Here is a 16,967-nt window from a genome sequence, read left to right as displayed (position 1 = left end):
TGTGTCATGGAAAGTGGATTGGTCATCGTGGGCCACTTGAATGGCCACTAAGGTCTCCCGATCTGACCCCTTACACATTTATCTTTGGGGTCATCTGAAGTCAATTGTTTATGCTGTGAAGATACAAGATGTGCAGCATCTAAAACAATGGATACTGGAAGCCTGTGCTAGCTTTTCTTCCGCAGTGTTGCTCTCAGTGTGTCAAGAGTGGGAGAAGAGGGTTGCATTGACAATCCAACACAATGGGCAGCAATTTGAACACATTTTATAAGGGGTCATAAAATTGTAAATAACTAGTGAATGAATAAATTTACGTTAAAACCAAGCACACCATTGTTTTTCTTGTGAAATTAAGATGTGTTACATGACTGTCTTTCCATTGGAAAAAGTAAAGTTGGATCAAAAATGTCCGACTTCAAAATGGCTGCCATGATCACCACCCATCTTGAAAAGTCCCTCCCCCCATATACTAATGAGCCACAAACAGGAAGTTGATATCACTAACCATTCCCATTTTATTTAGATGTAGATATATAAAAGACCCACCCTCTAGATTACATTATTTCTGAAAAAAAGCAAGTGATCATACATTGTTCTCTAATTTTGATCTCCAGTGTACAAGCTACGACATCTCTAGTCATTATACACAAAAGCATTGAGGACTTGGAATTGGAGGAGCCAGAGGCTAGAAGAATATGTACACTGGATCTTTATTTTATATGCATTGCTGCCTACCTATTTGAAGCATTTTCATTATTGTGGAAAACTCCTTTAAACTGTGAAGCTAGAAATATAAAAACTATGCAGACAAAAAATACTTGTTGCTAAAAGTTTACTTAGTTTTTCTTTCTACATATTCAATATTTATTCATCCATAAAGGGGTTAAATTGTCTGGGACCCTTGCTGTTCGCTTTTGTTGGTTACAAGTTCAGACAGGATTATTTTGTCTTTTGAAAAAGATCTGAGTGGCCTTGCTCAAACACCCCTCCCAAAACCACAACTCTGCCTAATTGGATAATGCAAGGGCTTTGGGTCATTACGTTCTATTGTAAGGGGTCCTACTGACAGCTGCAACAATAAAACAGATTGGTCGCTCCAAAAATTCCAGCCCCCTTCCATTCTCCCCAGCTCATACTTCAACTAGCCACTGTTCAGTGTCTGCTTTAACCAAATCTGCTGATCAATTTTCCAAACAGGTAAGGCATTTTGCTTTTATAAAGTATAGTACAAAGCTACAGAGACAGAAAAAAATCTTTCGGCATAGTCTAGTATTAGATATCAAGTTCATCACATGTGAATGTATGTATATGTACTGTATATGTAGATCAGAAAGAATAGAGCAATGTGACCTTTTTCCTTTGCTATAATGACAGCGTAAACTGGGCACTACAGGGTCAATAGCAAGCAAAACATCTATGCATTAATTTTCTTTATGCAGAAGAAGACAAGTATATACTGTTTATGTATATAATGCTATAAATCAGTCAAATCTAAATACCCATTTATTTGCCTTACTCTAGCAATCTCAATTTTTAAGAGCGCTCATTACTTTTTTAAAATCAAGTTATATAATTGTCTCTTGTTAAATAGATAGCTCGCTGTATTCTTAACTAAATCAATATGTACATTAATGCAAGCACACATTATATAGAACAATTACACCGTCCTAGGGGAAATCCTCACTCCGCGAACTGATGAAAATGTATTCACAAGCAGTTGTTTCTCTATTAATTACTGACAACCTTGGTAGTATTCACGTTATCTCATGAAATGGGACATTCTTATTAAGCGGTGAATACACTTTCATAGCTGAAGTATCACAATGTGCTTAATATCTTTACAGGGGAAAAAAGGGAGAATATTTTCTTTTACTTTCTTTCATGAAGGGCCATAACACATGTAGGTCCATGCACACTCAGATTTTTAAGTCAGTCAAATATGGGGAGAGGTCTCACCAGTGGCATAACTAGAGTTTGATGGACCCCGGTGCAAAGTTTGGACTTGGGTCCCCCCCCAACGGTACACTGACACTTGGGGTACGGGATAATGACGCAGACACTCGGGGTGCAGGATAGTGTTGCTGACACTTGGCTTCTTCCCTCAGCACTCATGTTTTCCATGATCTAAAATCCCTCTTTCTATCAGCACCCAGCTTTCCTATGTTCTGATATCCATCTTGTCCACAGCAAACACCTTCCCCAAGCTCTGCTATACATATTTCCTTCAGCATGCAGCTTTCCCATTCTCTGATATACATCTTTCCCTCAGCACCCAGCTTTGCCACGATATCAGAGCATGGGAAAGCAGAGTGCTGAGGGAAAGATGTATAGCAGAGCATGGGAAAGAGGCTCTTTCCCTCAGCACAAAACTTTCCCATCCCATGCCTTTATGTTTGTCCCCTTCATATATAGCTCTCTCAATACTATAATGGCCCTCACATAGCCTTCCATATAGTATAATTAGTCCAACATAACCCTTCATATATTAGAATGCATAGTCCTTCATAATGTATTATTCCCATATACTGTTTAATATACACTCATAGGTCTCAATACATTATAATGCAGCCCCACAGTACTTCATATTATATTATGCAGCCTCCATACCATTTAATGCACTCTATAGGCCTCCTTGTACTATAATGCACCCCCATAGTCCATGTATAAGGTGTCCTTCATATCATATTATGCAATCCCCATACCATTTAATGCACCCCCATAGTCCTCCATGTTTTATAATGCAGCCCCATAGTCTTTCATATTATATTATGCAACCCAATAACATTTAATGCACCCCATAGGCCGCCATGAATAAAATGTCCTTCATATTGTGTTATGCACCCCCATAGGCCTCTGGCCACCATGTACTCACTGATTAAAAAAAATAAACAAGTCCTCACCTCTTATCATTCCCCCGCTGTTCCAGTCAAAGTCCCGTGCTCTGCAGTCTCAGTTCAGCAGCACTGAGATGTCAAGGGCAGGCACAGGGGGAGAATGATGAAGGATGGTGTGGAGCGCTCCGCTCCATCCTTCATCATTACTTTGTGCGATGATGAGCGAGGGCCAGCGGGCGAGGAGCAGACTGCTTCTCAGCAGGGCAGGCACCGGGCCCAGTGACAGTCGCGATCTCTGCGACTGCTATCTTTACACCCCTGGGTCTCATAGAGAGACCTTTTCTATTTATCTGTATAGCTGAATTGGTGTAATATTGATTACTCGCCATACACACTAGAATATTAGCGCCTGTTTGTTGCATTGAGTCTAATAATATTACAACATCTGATATTTTGTAATCAAGGTTTTGAACATTTAAAATATATCAAATGTTTTATTCGAATTTAATTAATTTAGTATTTCTACTGAAGATCCAAAAATACTGTTAAAGAAGATCTGTCAGCTCTGCTGACGTCTATGTTGTAATACCAGGAAAAACCAACTATGGAACATTTTTTCTTTGAATTCCGAGTTGTTCTGTTCTTCTGGCTTTTATTTTTAATAAGGATTGTGACGTAAAAAAATAGCAAAATGTTTTAAACATACATTTAACACACAAAAAATCTACACAATAAGTAATTTTCTAATGATAGCTTTCCTTTAAAGGAAATCTGTCACCAGGTTTTTGTCACCTAATCTGAGAGCAGCATAACATAGGGGCAGAGATCCTGATTCCAATGATGTGTCACTTATTGCTGCTTAGTGTAGTTTTGATAAAATCACGAATTAATCAGCAGTTTGTGATCGTAAGGCTGGGGCCACACGGGGATTAGTGTGATTCCCTTGCATGACACTCGGCTCACGCTGGCAGTACAGCAGAGCCGAGTGTCATGCAAGTGTGCCTGCGACTGAGGTCCGATTATGCGAGCGGTCCTTAGCTGCGAGGGGCGGGCCAGCTCTGAGGAGGGGAAGGCCGGCGCTGCGGAGGGGCAGGAGGGATTTATCTACCTCTCTCCTCCGTTGCCGGTTATTGACATTCGCGCCCTGCACTCGTGTTACACCGGTGTACCGCGAGTGCAGTGCGATTTTTCTCTCCCCTTATTGACTTCAATGGGTGTGAGAGAAACAATGATCGCATTACAGTCGCAGCATGCTGCGATTGTTTTTTCGGTCTGATTAGGGCTGAAAAAATAATCCCTCATGTGCGCAGACACACAGGCTAATATTGGTCTGAGTGGAATGCGATTTTTTTTATCGCACTCCACACGCACCGATTTTCATGCCGTGTGGCTTAGGTTTTAGAAGACTACTTGGCGTGCTGCCAGATAGTCCAGCATATTCATGAGCTCTGTATAAAAGGCTTGGGCCACACGGGGACTACTGCGATCCCCTTGCATGACACTCGGCTCGTGCTGGTAGTACAGCAGAGCCGAGTGTCATGCGTGTGTCCTTGCAACTGAGGTCCGTTCGTGTGAGCAGACCTCAGCTGTGGGGGGCGGGCTGGCACTGAGGAGGGGAGGGAGGGATTTCTCTCCCTCTCTCCTGCGTAGCCGGCTATTGCCATTCTCGCACTGCACTGGCAGTACACTGGTGTACCGCGAGTGCAGTGCGATTTTTCTCTCGCCCCATTCACTTGAATGGGTGCGAGAGAAAGAGTCTCGCATTACAATCGCAGCATGCTACGATTGTTTTCTCAGTCCGATTAGGGCTGAGAAAATAATCGCTCATATGTGCTGACACACAGGCTAGAATTGGTCCGAGGGGAATGCGATATTTTATCGCACTCCACTCGCACTGTTTTTCTTGCTGTGTGGCTTAGGCCTAACTGCTGGAAATGCAACAGCGAAAACATTGATCACTCAGGCTTTCTCAGTGCAGCTCTGACAGCCGTGATGTTCTGCAGTGATAGAGCACCGCAGAACATTGAAGCTGCGGTCAGAGAAGTGTAATGTAATGTCCCGAAAGAGACTAAGTGAAAAAGTACAAAAAAGTAAAAATATTTTTAAAAAAAATCACAAAAAAACAAAAACAAAAAAAATTCCATTAAATAGTTATATTTGTGTAAAAAAAATTAAATAAAAAATAAAGAAATAAAGTAGACATATTTGGTATCGCTGCATCTGCAACAACACAATATATAAAACTCTAACACCCCTTCAGTGAACACCGTAAAAAAAGTATCAAAAACGAAAAAGTGGAATAAAACGCAATCAAAAAGTCACCTGTAAATAAAAATGTTATTGCTAAAAATGTCATCTTGTCATGCAAAAAACAAGCTGACATACAGCTCCATCAGCGGAAAAATATAAAAGTTATAGCTTTCAGAATACAGCAATGCAAAAATATTTTTTCTCCTTATAAAATAGTTTTTATGGTGTAAAAGCGGCAAAACATAAAAAAAAAATATAAATGTGGTACCGAGGAATAAAAGTGTCTTATCCCTTTTATGGTACGGTGCACAACATAAAAAAACAACAAAAAAAACTAATAAAAACTATACCTGATTTGCTGTTTCTTTTTTATTCTGCCTCACAAAAAGCGGAATGCAAAACGGGGAAAAAATAATGCGTGGCTCAAAATGGTACCAATAAAAAATCCAACTCATCCCGCAAAAAACAAGCCCTTACACGACTGCAGAAAAATAAAAAATGGCAAAAGAATAAAAAACTATAGCTTTCAAAATCCGATGATGCAAAAAAGCCTTGATTTTGTAAAAAGCGTTTTAGTATGATAGTCGCCAAACCTAAAAAACTATATAAACCTGGTATCGCTGTAATCGTACTGACCGGAGGAATAAAGCCGCCGAATCATTTACACCACACAGTGAACGTCGTAAAAAAGAAATAAACAAAGCCAATTGTTCAGCTGCTGCTGATTTGTTCATTCTGCCTCTCAAAGATTGCAGTATGGAGCGGATGATATTTATCCTCTACACTGAGCATTTTCACCGGAATTACGTGTAAGGCTACATGCCCACAATCAGGAATAGCCGCATTTTGAACGTAGCATGTTTTTGCTGTGTCCAAAATACTATGTTGTACAATACAAGTGCAATGGATGGGATTTATAGAACCCTCCTGCCCTCTGTGCTTCTTTTCTGCGCAGTGTAAACTGACATGCAGCACAGCTTCCCAAGCTGTAGCATGTCAATTTTTGCTTACGGAGGCCTGTGCTCCGGTAGTCTCCATCTTTTTACGCCTCTTTTTAAGCATGCACAAAAGTGTGGTCATCAACAGTTTTGTTCACCTTTGAAAAGACGGCCAAACCGAGTCTGGAGTAACTCTGCTGCCTCTTTAGTGAATAGATGCATTGCAGGTTTCACCTGAATCACGTATTACGGAGATATTGGACGAAACCCTGATGTAAGTGCACAGCATAGACCACAGGATGTGAACGATCCAAAATGTTCTTTACTAAAACCACCACCAAATAGCATTCAATTCAACCCTCAAAACACAATTCTCACTCAGGTCCATCATTGCTTAACGTAAATATAGGGGCTTCCACATTATTGGTAGCACAAAAGCTCTTGAAAAACGCATTGGTTCCCCTCTCAAAAATAAATACAGCAAGATCAGTGCTCCCAAATCCAAATGCCCACCTCTCTTCTGAGCCCCACAATGTGCCTAGGCCTCTTCTCCACTAGCGTTTTTTCCTGCAAATTCCCTCACATTGATAAACGGTTTGCAATCTTGCAAATGGTTTCTAATAATGTTGTCTCCATTTCCCTGTTTTTCTCAGACGATACACGGGCTCTCCTTGAAATCGCAGCATGCTGCGATTTGATGCGATTCTCAGCTCTCCCCCCCCCATGCAAGTCAGAATCCGGGTGGCATGCGCATGTCACACGGATCCTGACACTTGCATACCGCGTCAGACTGGTACCGGAGGAATCTCCTGTAAAACCAGTCCTGGCCGCGGTTACATGCACTGAACCCCGGAGCTGTCCCCTGAGCTCCAGACTGCAGCCTGAACAGCGAGCGCCGAGTGACTGATTCCCCGGCGATTGCTGGTCAGGTCAGCACAGCTGCAAACAGATCAGGCAGACGCTGGAGCTCAGATTACAGCTCTGGAGCTCAGTGCAGGTAACCGCGGCCAGGACTGGTTTTACAGGAGATTTCTCCTGTAGCCAGCCCTACACTGCTTACCTAAAAACTCACATAGCACCCGCATGACGCTCACATGTCATACGGATGCTATATGAGGAAAAAAAACCACACACCACACGCAGATCACACGCAGGATACTCGACTCACATTTAGAGCCGAGTATCGCTGCGATTTTTTACACGCTAGTGGAGAAGGGGCCTTAGGGCTCTTCTCCACTGGCGTTTTTTTAATCACAGCGATACTCGGCTCAAAATGTGAGTCGAGTATCCTGCGTGTGATCTGCGTGTGATCTGCGTACAGTGTGTGTTTTTTTCCTCACATAGCATCCGTATGACATGTGAGTGTCATGCTAGTGCTATGTGAGTTTTTAGGTAAGCAGTGTAAGGCTGGCTACAGGAGAAATCTCCTGTAAAACCAGTCCTGGCCGCGGTCACCTGCACTCAGCTCCAGAGCTGTAATCTGAGCTCCAGCGTCTGCCTGATCTGTCTGCAGCTGTGCTGACCTGAACAGCAATCGCTGGGGAATCAGTCACTCGGCGCTCGCTGTTCAGGCTGCAGTCTGGAGCTCAGGTGACAGCTCCGAGGTTCAGTGCATGTAACCGCGGCCAGGACTGGTTTTACAGGAGATTCCTCCGGCACCAGTCTGACCCGGTATACAAGTGTCAGGATCCGTGTGACATGCGCATGCCACCCGGATTCTGAGTTGCATGGGGGTGAGAGAGCTGAGAATCACATCAAATCGCAGCATGGTGCGATTTCAAGGAGAGCCCGTGTATCGTCTGGAAAAAAAGGGGAAATGGAGACAGCCTCATTAGAAACCATTTGCAAGATTGCTATGTGAGGAAAAAAAATACACACTGTACGCAGATCACACGCAGGACACACGCAGGATACTCGACTCACATTTTGAGCCGAGTATCGCTGTGATTAAAAAAACGCTAATGGAGAAGAGGCCTTAGGCCTCTTCTCCACTAGCGTTTTTGTCCTGCATATTTCCTCGCATTGAGAAACGGTTTGCAATCTTGCAAATGGTTTCTAATGAGGCTGTCTCCATTTCCCCGTTTTGTTCTGACGATACACGGAGTCTCCTTGAAATCGCAGCATGCTGCGATTTGATGTGATTCTCAGCTCTCTCACCCTCCATGCAAGTCAGAATCCGGGTGGCATGCGCATGTCACACGGATCCTGACACTTGCATACCGGGTCAGACTGGCTACCGGAGGAATCTCCTGTAAAACCAGTCCTGACCGCTGTTACCTGCACTGAACCCCGAGCTGTCCCCTGAGCTCCAGACTGCAGCCTGAACAGCGAGCGCCGAGTGACTGATTCCCCAGCGATTGCTGTTCAGGTCAGCACAGCTGCAAACAGATCAGGCAGACGCTGGAGCTCAGGTTACAGCTCTGGAGCTGAGTGCAGGTACCCGCGGCCAGGACAGGTTTTACAGGAGATTTCTCCCGTAGCCAGTCTGACGCTGCTTACCTAAAAACTCACATAGCACCCGCATGACGCTCACATGTCATACGGATGCTATATGAGGAAAAAAACACACACCACACGCAGATAACACGCAGATCACACGCAGGACACTTGACTCACATTTTGAGCCGAGTATCGCTGCGATTTTTTACACGCTAATGGAGAAGAGGCCTTAGGCCTCTTCTCCACTAGCGTGTAAAAAATCGCAGCGATACGCGGCTCAAAATGTGGGTCGAGTATCCTGTGTGTGATATGCGTACAGTGTGTGTTTTTTTCCCTCAAATAGCATCCGTATGACATGTGAGCATCATGCGGGTGCTATGTGAGTTTTTAGGTAAGCAGCGTCAGGCTGGCTACGGGAGAAAACTCCTGTAAAACCAGTCCTGGACGGGGTTACCTGCACTGAGCTCCAGAGCTGTAATCTGAGCTCCAGCGTCTGCCTGATCTGTTTGCAGCTGTGCTGACCTGAACAGCAATCGCCGGGGAATCCATCACTCGGCGCTCGCTGTTCAGGCTGCACTCTGGAGCTCAGGGGAAAGCTCCGGGGTTCAGTGCATGTAACCGCGGCCAGGACTGGTTTTACAGGAGATTCCTCCGGTACCAGTCTGACCCGGTATGCAAGTGTCAGGATCCGTGTGACATGCGCATGCCATCCGGATTCTGACTTGCATGGGGGTGAGAGAGCTGAGAATCGCATCAAATTGCAGCATGCTGCGATTTCAAGGAGAGCCCGTGTATCATCTGGAAAAAAAGGGGAAATGGAGACAGCATCATTAGAAACCATTTGCAAGATTGCAATCCGTTTCTCAATGCGAGGGAATTTGCAGGACAAAAACGCTAGTGGAGAAGAGGCCTTTGGCCTCTTCTCCACTAGCGTTTTTTTTTTCTCCTAATTCCATCGCATTGGGAAACGGATTGTAATCTTGCAAATGGATTCCTATGATGCTGTCTCCATTTCCCCTTTTTTTCCAGACGATACACAGGCTCTCCTTGAAATCGCAGCATGCTGCGATTTGATGCGATTCTCAGCTCTCTCACCCCCATGCAAGTCAGAATCCGGGTGGCATGCGCATGTCACATGGATCCTGACACTTGCATAACGCGTCAGCCTGGCTACCGGAGGAATCTCCTGTAAAACCAGGCCTGACCGCTGTTACCTGCACTGAACCCCGAGCTGTCCCCTGAGCTCCAGACTGCAGCCTGAACAGCGAGCGCCGAGTGATGGATTCCCCGGCGACTGCTGGTCAGTTCAGTACAGCTGCAAACAGATCAGGCAGAACGCTGGAGCTCAGATTACAGCTCTGGAGCTGAGTGCAGGTAACCGCGGCCAGGACTGGTTTTACAGGAGATTTCTCCTGTAGCCAGTCTGACGCTGCTTACCTAAAAACTCACATAGCACTCACATGACGCTCACATGTCATACGGATGCTATGTGAGAAAAAAAACACACACCGTACGCAGACCAGACGCAGATCACACGCAGGATACTCCACTCACATTTTGAGCCGAGTATCGCTGTGATTTATAAAACGCTAGTGGAGAAGAGGCCTGTGAAATTAGTTCCACAGTCGGACCGGAATTGTTTGGCAGGCCCACGGATGGAGAAGAACCTTCTTAGGGCATTGATGAAGCAGGAAGAGTCCATGGATTCAATTACTTCAATGTGAACTGCATGGATGCTAAGACAGGTAAATAGGACAGCCCATCGCTTACTACTTGCAGCTCCTCCACGAGTTCTTCTTGTGATGACTGACCATGGACCAAAGACATCTACACCGACATACGAGAAAGGCTGATCTGTACTTAAACGATCTGTTGGAAGATTTGCCATCTGCTGATGTTGATGTCTTCCTCTTAACCTTTGCCACTTGACGCATCTATGAAGCACTGAAGAGACACACCTTATCCATAAACCAGCAGATCTGTCCTGCCTTCGGTAAGCTGTCTACCTTGATGCTGCACTTGTTCATGATAGTGTCGGACTAACAAGGTAGCAACGTAGTGTCGACCGGGAATTATAATAGGATTCTGTTCCTTGTTATGCAGATCAGATTTTCCAATCCGGCCGCCCACTCGTAGCAACTGGTTGTGATCGAGCACTGGATTCAGGTTGAAGAGCGAACTAGTTTTGGAAAGGTTAACACCCTTTGTGATGCTGTCAATCTCGTGGCGATATACTTCTTGCTGTACGCACCTGAGTATGACTTGTTCGGCACGTTCTTTGTCGATGACACCAGGATGATTCGCACACATGTGCCAGCCGTGGCACATTGAAGACTTGTAGAAACAGTGAGCGATGTGAATAAGATGAGCTACGGCTCGTACCGCAGATGACCAACTTGAGAAGCGCTCGAAGTGATGAGGTCTCAACTTCTGTTTTGATGTCACTGAAGTGTAGCAAGCGGAGATGATTGGTCTAATTTCCTTATCGGATTCTGGTTCCACCAGCTCGTACATGTTGCCAATGTAGTTATCGCAGGTCTCCTCGTATAAGATACTTGGAGGCGTCAGCCACATGTTGTCGCCAAGTTTGGACGCAGCAATGAGTCTCATTCCTCGGTCAGCTGGATTTTGTTCGGTGGGAATGTGGTGCCACTGTTCAGGACGAGCGAAGCTTCTGATACGTTCTACTCTGTTACTCACGTAGACATAGAACTGCTTCGTTTGGTTATATATGTACCCAGTACCACTTTACTATCGGTGTAGAATGTGAAGGATTCGATTGTGAGGTCCATTTCATCTCTCACAACCTCAGCGATTTCTACCGCCAATACTGCGGCACAGAGTTCGAGCCTTGGCACTGAGTGTGCGGGTTTTGGAGTCAGTTTAGCCTTACCCAGGATGAACCCGCAGTCCACTTTGTTGTGCCTTCTGAAGGTCTTCAGATAAGCTACTGCAGCTATGGCTTCTGTAGACGCATCGGAGAAGATGTGAACTTCTCTTTTGATGACAACCAAAGAAGACCTTGACGAATAACAACGTGGAATCCGGAGTTTTTCGAGTACCTTCAGGGACTTCTTCCAGGCCTCCCAACGTTGTTGTTTCTGGGATGACAGCGGAGCATCCCAATCTGTATTTTCGGCAGTAAGCTGTCTTAGCATGATCTTACCTTGGACGGTGAAGGGTGCGACAAATCCGAGGGGATCGTAGATGCTGTTTATCACAGATAGCACTCCTCGTTTAGTGAATGGTTTGTCACAGAGTGATACTTGAAAGGTGAAAGCATCCTGTTTGATGTCCCATAGCAGGCCGAGGCTACGTTGTGTAGGAGGGACGTCGGAACCCAAGTCGAGGTCTCTCAAACTTGTGGCGTGGTCTTCGGGTGGAAACGCTTCCATTACCTCTGGACTATTAGATATAATCTTATGGAGTCTGAGATTTGATGCAGCAAGCATTCCCTGAGTTTAGGAAAGCAGATTGATGGCTTCTTCACTCGAGGATAAGGACTTGAGCCCATCGTCCACATAGAAGTTCCTTTCTACGAATTGGCAAGCCTCATGCCCGTACTCTTCCTCACCTTCTGGGGCGGCCGTCTCAGTCCATAGATTGCCACAGCTGGTGAAGGGCTGTTTCCGAAAACGTGTACCCTCATCCGGTAGTCTATGACTTCGTTTTGGATATTATTGTCCTTGTGCCATAGGAACCTAAGATAGTTCCGGCTGTCTTCTTTCATGATGAAGCAGTGGAACATCTGCTGGATATCAGCCATTATTGCCACGGGTTCTTGCCTGAAACGAATCAACACTCCAATGAGACTGTTGTTCATGTTAGGTCCGGAGAGAAGAAGATTGTTAAGGGAGACGCCTTCGTGCTGAGCGCTGGAGTCGAACACCACCCTGATCTGGTTGGGTTTACGAGGATGGTAGACCCCAAAGGATGGAAGGTATTAACATTCTTCTCCTTCTTTCAACGGTGGTGCCGGTTCAGCATGATCTCTGTCGAGGATATTTTGCATAAACTCGACAAAGTGTTTCTCCATCTCTGGTTTTCTTTTCAAGGTTCGTTTTAGAGAGGAAAACCTTGCGGTTGCTTGCTGGAAGTTGTTTGGCAACCTTGGCCTTGGAGACCGAAAGGGTAATGGGGCTACCCAACTGTTAGAGTCATTTTGAGAGAACTCTTTATCCATAATCTTTATGAATTTCTTGTCTTCTCTCGTCGGTGCCAACTTGTTGTCTTCATTTGTAGACTCAAACACTGTTGACCCGAAGTCGTCATCCTAGAGATAGTATGCGTCCGCGCAGTCGGGCGGCTGCTGTCGCCACCTGGTGTCGCTCAGCCTCTTTTTCACCCAGTAGTGATGTGGACATGGTTGAAAGTTAGTGCCGCGACCGTTTGGGAGGATGTGCGCCTTGTAGGAGGAGATCGCGTCGGGACTCTTCATTTTGCCTACGCAGACGTTTCCTACGATCACCCAGCCTAAGTCGTAGCGCTGAGCCAATGGCGCGTCATGTGGTCCATTGATTTGTTGGCGTACTTTGTGTAGCCGGAGGATGTCCCTTCCAATCAGAATCAGGATTTTTGCACTATGATCAAGAGGTGGGATCTTGCTGGCGATAGTTCTCAGGTGAGGGTGGTGAAGAGCTGCCTCTGGCGTTGGAATCTCTTCCCGGTTAGCCGGTATCTGGTTGCACTCGACGAGTGTCGGTAGAGGTATCTCTATGGTATTTTCCAGAGATGTTACCACGAGACCACTGGCTCTTCTTCCGCAAGCTTCTGAGATGCCGCTGCAAGTGCCTAGTGTGTAAGGGTAGGCATTTCCTTTTAAGCCGAGCAAGTCGAAGAGTTCAGACCTGACAAGTGACTTGTTGCTCTGGTCATCCAGGATGCTGTACACCTTCACGGCCCTCTCTGGGTGACCTTTGGGATATATCCTTACTAGGCATATTTTCGCACAAGACTTGTCCCAGAGATCTTCTCCTCAGACTTCGGTGCACGAGGAGGATACTGTGAGGTGGTTTGTAGCTTGGCCTGTACTCTCCCCGCCATGACTTGTGGTAGGAGAAGGTGTAGGTGCAGGATCAGGCTGAGATGGGTGGAGCGCTTGTATGTGTTCTGTGCTGTCACACTCCATGCACTTAATTGTAGCCTTACAGTCCTTGACAAGGTGTTCTGTAGAGGCACAACACCTGAAACATACCCCAAACCTTTTCAAGAGTTCCTTTCGTTCTTGGAGGGGTTTCTTCCTGAAGCCAATGCACTTCTTCAGGGGGTGTGGCAGTCATGGAATAGGACACTGGCGGTTTGGATTTTCTGCCTTCCCGCCTTCATTGCCCTTGTTTGGTGCTGACGTTGGTGTAGGTGGTAGAACGTCGGTCATTTTGACTGATACTGGGCCCCTACATTTTCTGTCATTTTGATGAGTGCTCTCATATCTGGGAGCTGGTGAAGTGGAGTCGGTGGGTTCTCCACAGGTGAAGCTGGGGTCTGCCTTACGTTCCGCGATGCCATTGATGAACTCACAGAAGTAGGAGAATGGAGGGAAGGAGACTTGGTGCTCTTTTTTATAGTTTGTTCCTACCGTAGTCCACCTTTCCTGCACGTTGTAAGGTAACTTGGCGACTATGGGTTTCACCCCACGAGCGGTGTCCAGGTAGCTGAGGCCAGGTAGGTGTGTGTCTGTTTTGGCCAGCTGGAGCTCAGACAGCAGGTCGCTGAGTTCCTGGTACTTTGAAGCATCCTTGCCAGATATTTTGGGAAGGTCGTATAGCTGTTTCAGCAATGCATCTTCAATTGCTTCAGGACTGCCGAAGCCTTTCTCTAGTCTGTCCCATGCGGTTGCGAGACCAGTTGTTGGGTCGCTGATGTAGACGGATCTGAGTCTCTTGATTCACTCAGTAGACCGTGGCCCTAGCCACCTGATTAGCAAGTCCAGCTCTTCAGCAGCCGTAATGCCAAGGTCACGCGTTGCGGTTTTGAAGGCACACTTCCACCCTCTGTAGTTTTCAGGCTGGTCGTCATACTTTGTGAGACCGGTGTTGGTGAGTTCTCGGCGGATCATGTACCTTGCAAAGTCGGACATGTCTGATCTTTCCGATATTTGGGGCACATTTGCTGACTGCGTGGTGCTGGTTGCGTGGTTCGTAGCTTCGTGGTTCGGGAACATGGGAAAGTACGGAGTGGCGTAGGCGTTTAGACCAGTGACCGCCGGTTTGGTGTGTACAGTCTCTGTTGTATGCGGGGCTGGAACTACACAGTTGTTGGGAGTGTAGTGCCTTGCCGGCATGCTAGGTTGCATGTAGACATGGGCATACAGAGGTTGCTGATGCGCAGGGTGTGGCTGTCCATTGGAATATGAAGCAGGTTCAGGCTTGAAAGTCTGAGGTGCATTGGACTGACATGGAAGGCTGGAAGTTGTAGGTGGATCAGTGTCTTGAAGCTCTGGAGAAGTGTTAGCGTTGACGGGAATGTTGATGGTAGTTGGCAGTTCGTCAGCTTGGCTCAGCACGTAATCTCTTGTACGCTTAAGTGAGTCTTCTGTATCGAGATCACACAAACTGGCGCTGCCTTCTTGGCTCCCCCCCAGAGCTTGCTCAAAGACTTTTAGCCTTGCTATGGCCGCCACACGTTCACATTCCTTCTGAAGGGCTTCAATTTCTGCTTCCTTGCGTGCAGATTCTGCTTTCATCTCCGCTTCCTTGCGTGCAGATTCTGCTTTCATCTCCGCTTCTTTGCGTGCAGATTCTGCTTCTCTCTGGGCGAAGATGGCGTGTACTTTTGTTGTTTCTGCTTCAGTGCGCGCCTTTATGAGCTGCTCGCTGAGGGTTGAGTACCTTGATGAGCCTGATTTGAGTGAGTGCCTTGAGCTCTTAATGGACCTGGATTTGTAAGATGCCGCTCCTGACATTTGCGCAATTTTTGCTTCAGTCTCGCTCACAATGTCGCGCACGGTGCGGTCTCGTTCAGCATTAAGCTGTTGAAAGTCCTGTAGTTCTTTTTCAGACTCAGACGTATTTGATCTCAGCACGCTGGAGGAATATTTTTTACAAATCTCTTTGTAAGACCGGTATGCTGAGTACAGTTGTTCAAGGGCTCCCTCTGGTGGTAGCTCATGAGCACCGGGCGCAGATAAAACAGTCACTTGTTTTTGCACTCTTTGCCACAGTAATGCTGTCTGGGTGTGCAGTTCACTTCTGGCTGTTTCGAGGTTCTCTTTAACCTTCCATGTTGGTTTGGGCAACCGCTTAGCTCTTTCACTGTAATGTAAGTGTGAGTCCATGTCTTCCTCCTGTTGCTTTAAAGCAGGTAGGGAAATTGTTCTTTTTGACTCCATCAGGAAGGATGACTGCTGCTCTGCACTGGTTGTCAGGGAAACCAATACAATGTTGCAACTCTGCAGCCAGCAGTCTGTGTTTACAGCATGTATTTGCAAAGTCTCTGGTTGCAATTTACAATTAGCTTATGGGGGATTCTTGGTTTATAGCTGCACACAGTTCTGATAACAGGTTAATTAGTGATGGGCAGTCCGTCTCTTTTTGATGAGCCGGCTCATTCGGCTCGGCTCACCAAAAAGAATCGGCTCTTTCGGCTCAAAAACGGCTCTTTTTTTAAAAAAAAACCCTCTGCTACACCTTGTGATGATACAGAACCTCCCCTGTACATTGGGAACTTCATTCTACACCCTTGTATGTATCTAGTGAAGCAGTAAAAACAGTTTTTAGCATTATTGTTTCCGTTTCCTCAGATTGTCAGCTCTTCTGGACAGGGCCCTCGCTCCTCTTTTATGTGGTGTTTTTTGTACATGTCCTTTCTACATTAGTCAGTGCTGCGGGGAAACCAGGAGAGGTAAGTACAGATTTATTTTTTAATGAGTACACGCTCGCCAGAGGATTATGGGGGAGGAGGGGGGTGCATTATAGTCTATGGCGAGTTGTGAAGCTGCATTATGCTATATGGAAGGCTATATGGAAGGCTGTGAGGCTGCATTATACTATATGGAGGGCTGTGAGGCTGCATTATACTATATGGAGGGCTGTGAGGCTGCATTATACTATATGGAGGGCTGTGAGGCTGCATTATACTATATGGAGGATAATGGGGGTGCATTATTATAATTGGATGACTATGGCGGAGTATGGGATGCATTAGAATATATAAATGACTATGAGGGTACATTGTGATATATGGAGGAATATGGGGATGCGTTATAATAATTGGATGACTATGGTGGTGGGAGGGGAACACCATATATACCAGGATAAGGGACATATATACACGGGGCCCATACATATGATCTGACCAACATGTGTGCGCGCGGAGTGTGACAGGTGGGGAGTGCCCAGGTCTACATTTCACACTGTGGCTCACCAGACTCTAGTTACGCCACTGATAATTAGGAAGCAATACAAAAAAAAGTGTTTTATAGATGTGTGCAAATATCAGATCTATTTACATCTAAAAATACCAGGATTTGTTAACAGAAATAGAAAAAAAGTCTTAACTGCGAGAATTG

General features: G+C 45.8%; 1 protein-coding gene across 2 annotated transcripts in view; it reads left to right on the top strand.

Annotated features, from left to right (window-relative positions):
* The first annotated feature begins 1,132 nt into the window (after positions 1-1,132).
* LOC142289818 (opticin-like) overlaps positions 1,133-16,967 on the top strand; it is a 426,930-nt gene continuing 411,095 nt past the window's right edge. For both annotated transcript variants that reach the window (XM_075333747.1, XM_075333746.1), the window contains exon 1: positions 1,133-1,197. The gene's annotated coding sequence lies outside the window, so the exon portion shown is untranslated. The remainder of the gene's footprint in view (positions 1,198-16,967) is intronic.

This window comes from Anomaloglossus baeobatrachus, chromosome 2 (genome assembly GCF_048569485.1).
Source record: "Anomaloglossus baeobatrachus isolate aAnoBae1 chromosome 2, aAnoBae1.hap1, whole genome shotgun sequence".
NCBI classification, from domain to species: domain Eukaryota; kingdom Metazoa; phylum Chordata; class Amphibia; order Anura; family Aromobatidae; genus Anomaloglossus; species Anomaloglossus baeobatrachus.
The sequence above is the reverse complement of the archived record's forward strand: the minus strand, read 5'-3'. Positions and strand labels throughout refer to the sequence as shown.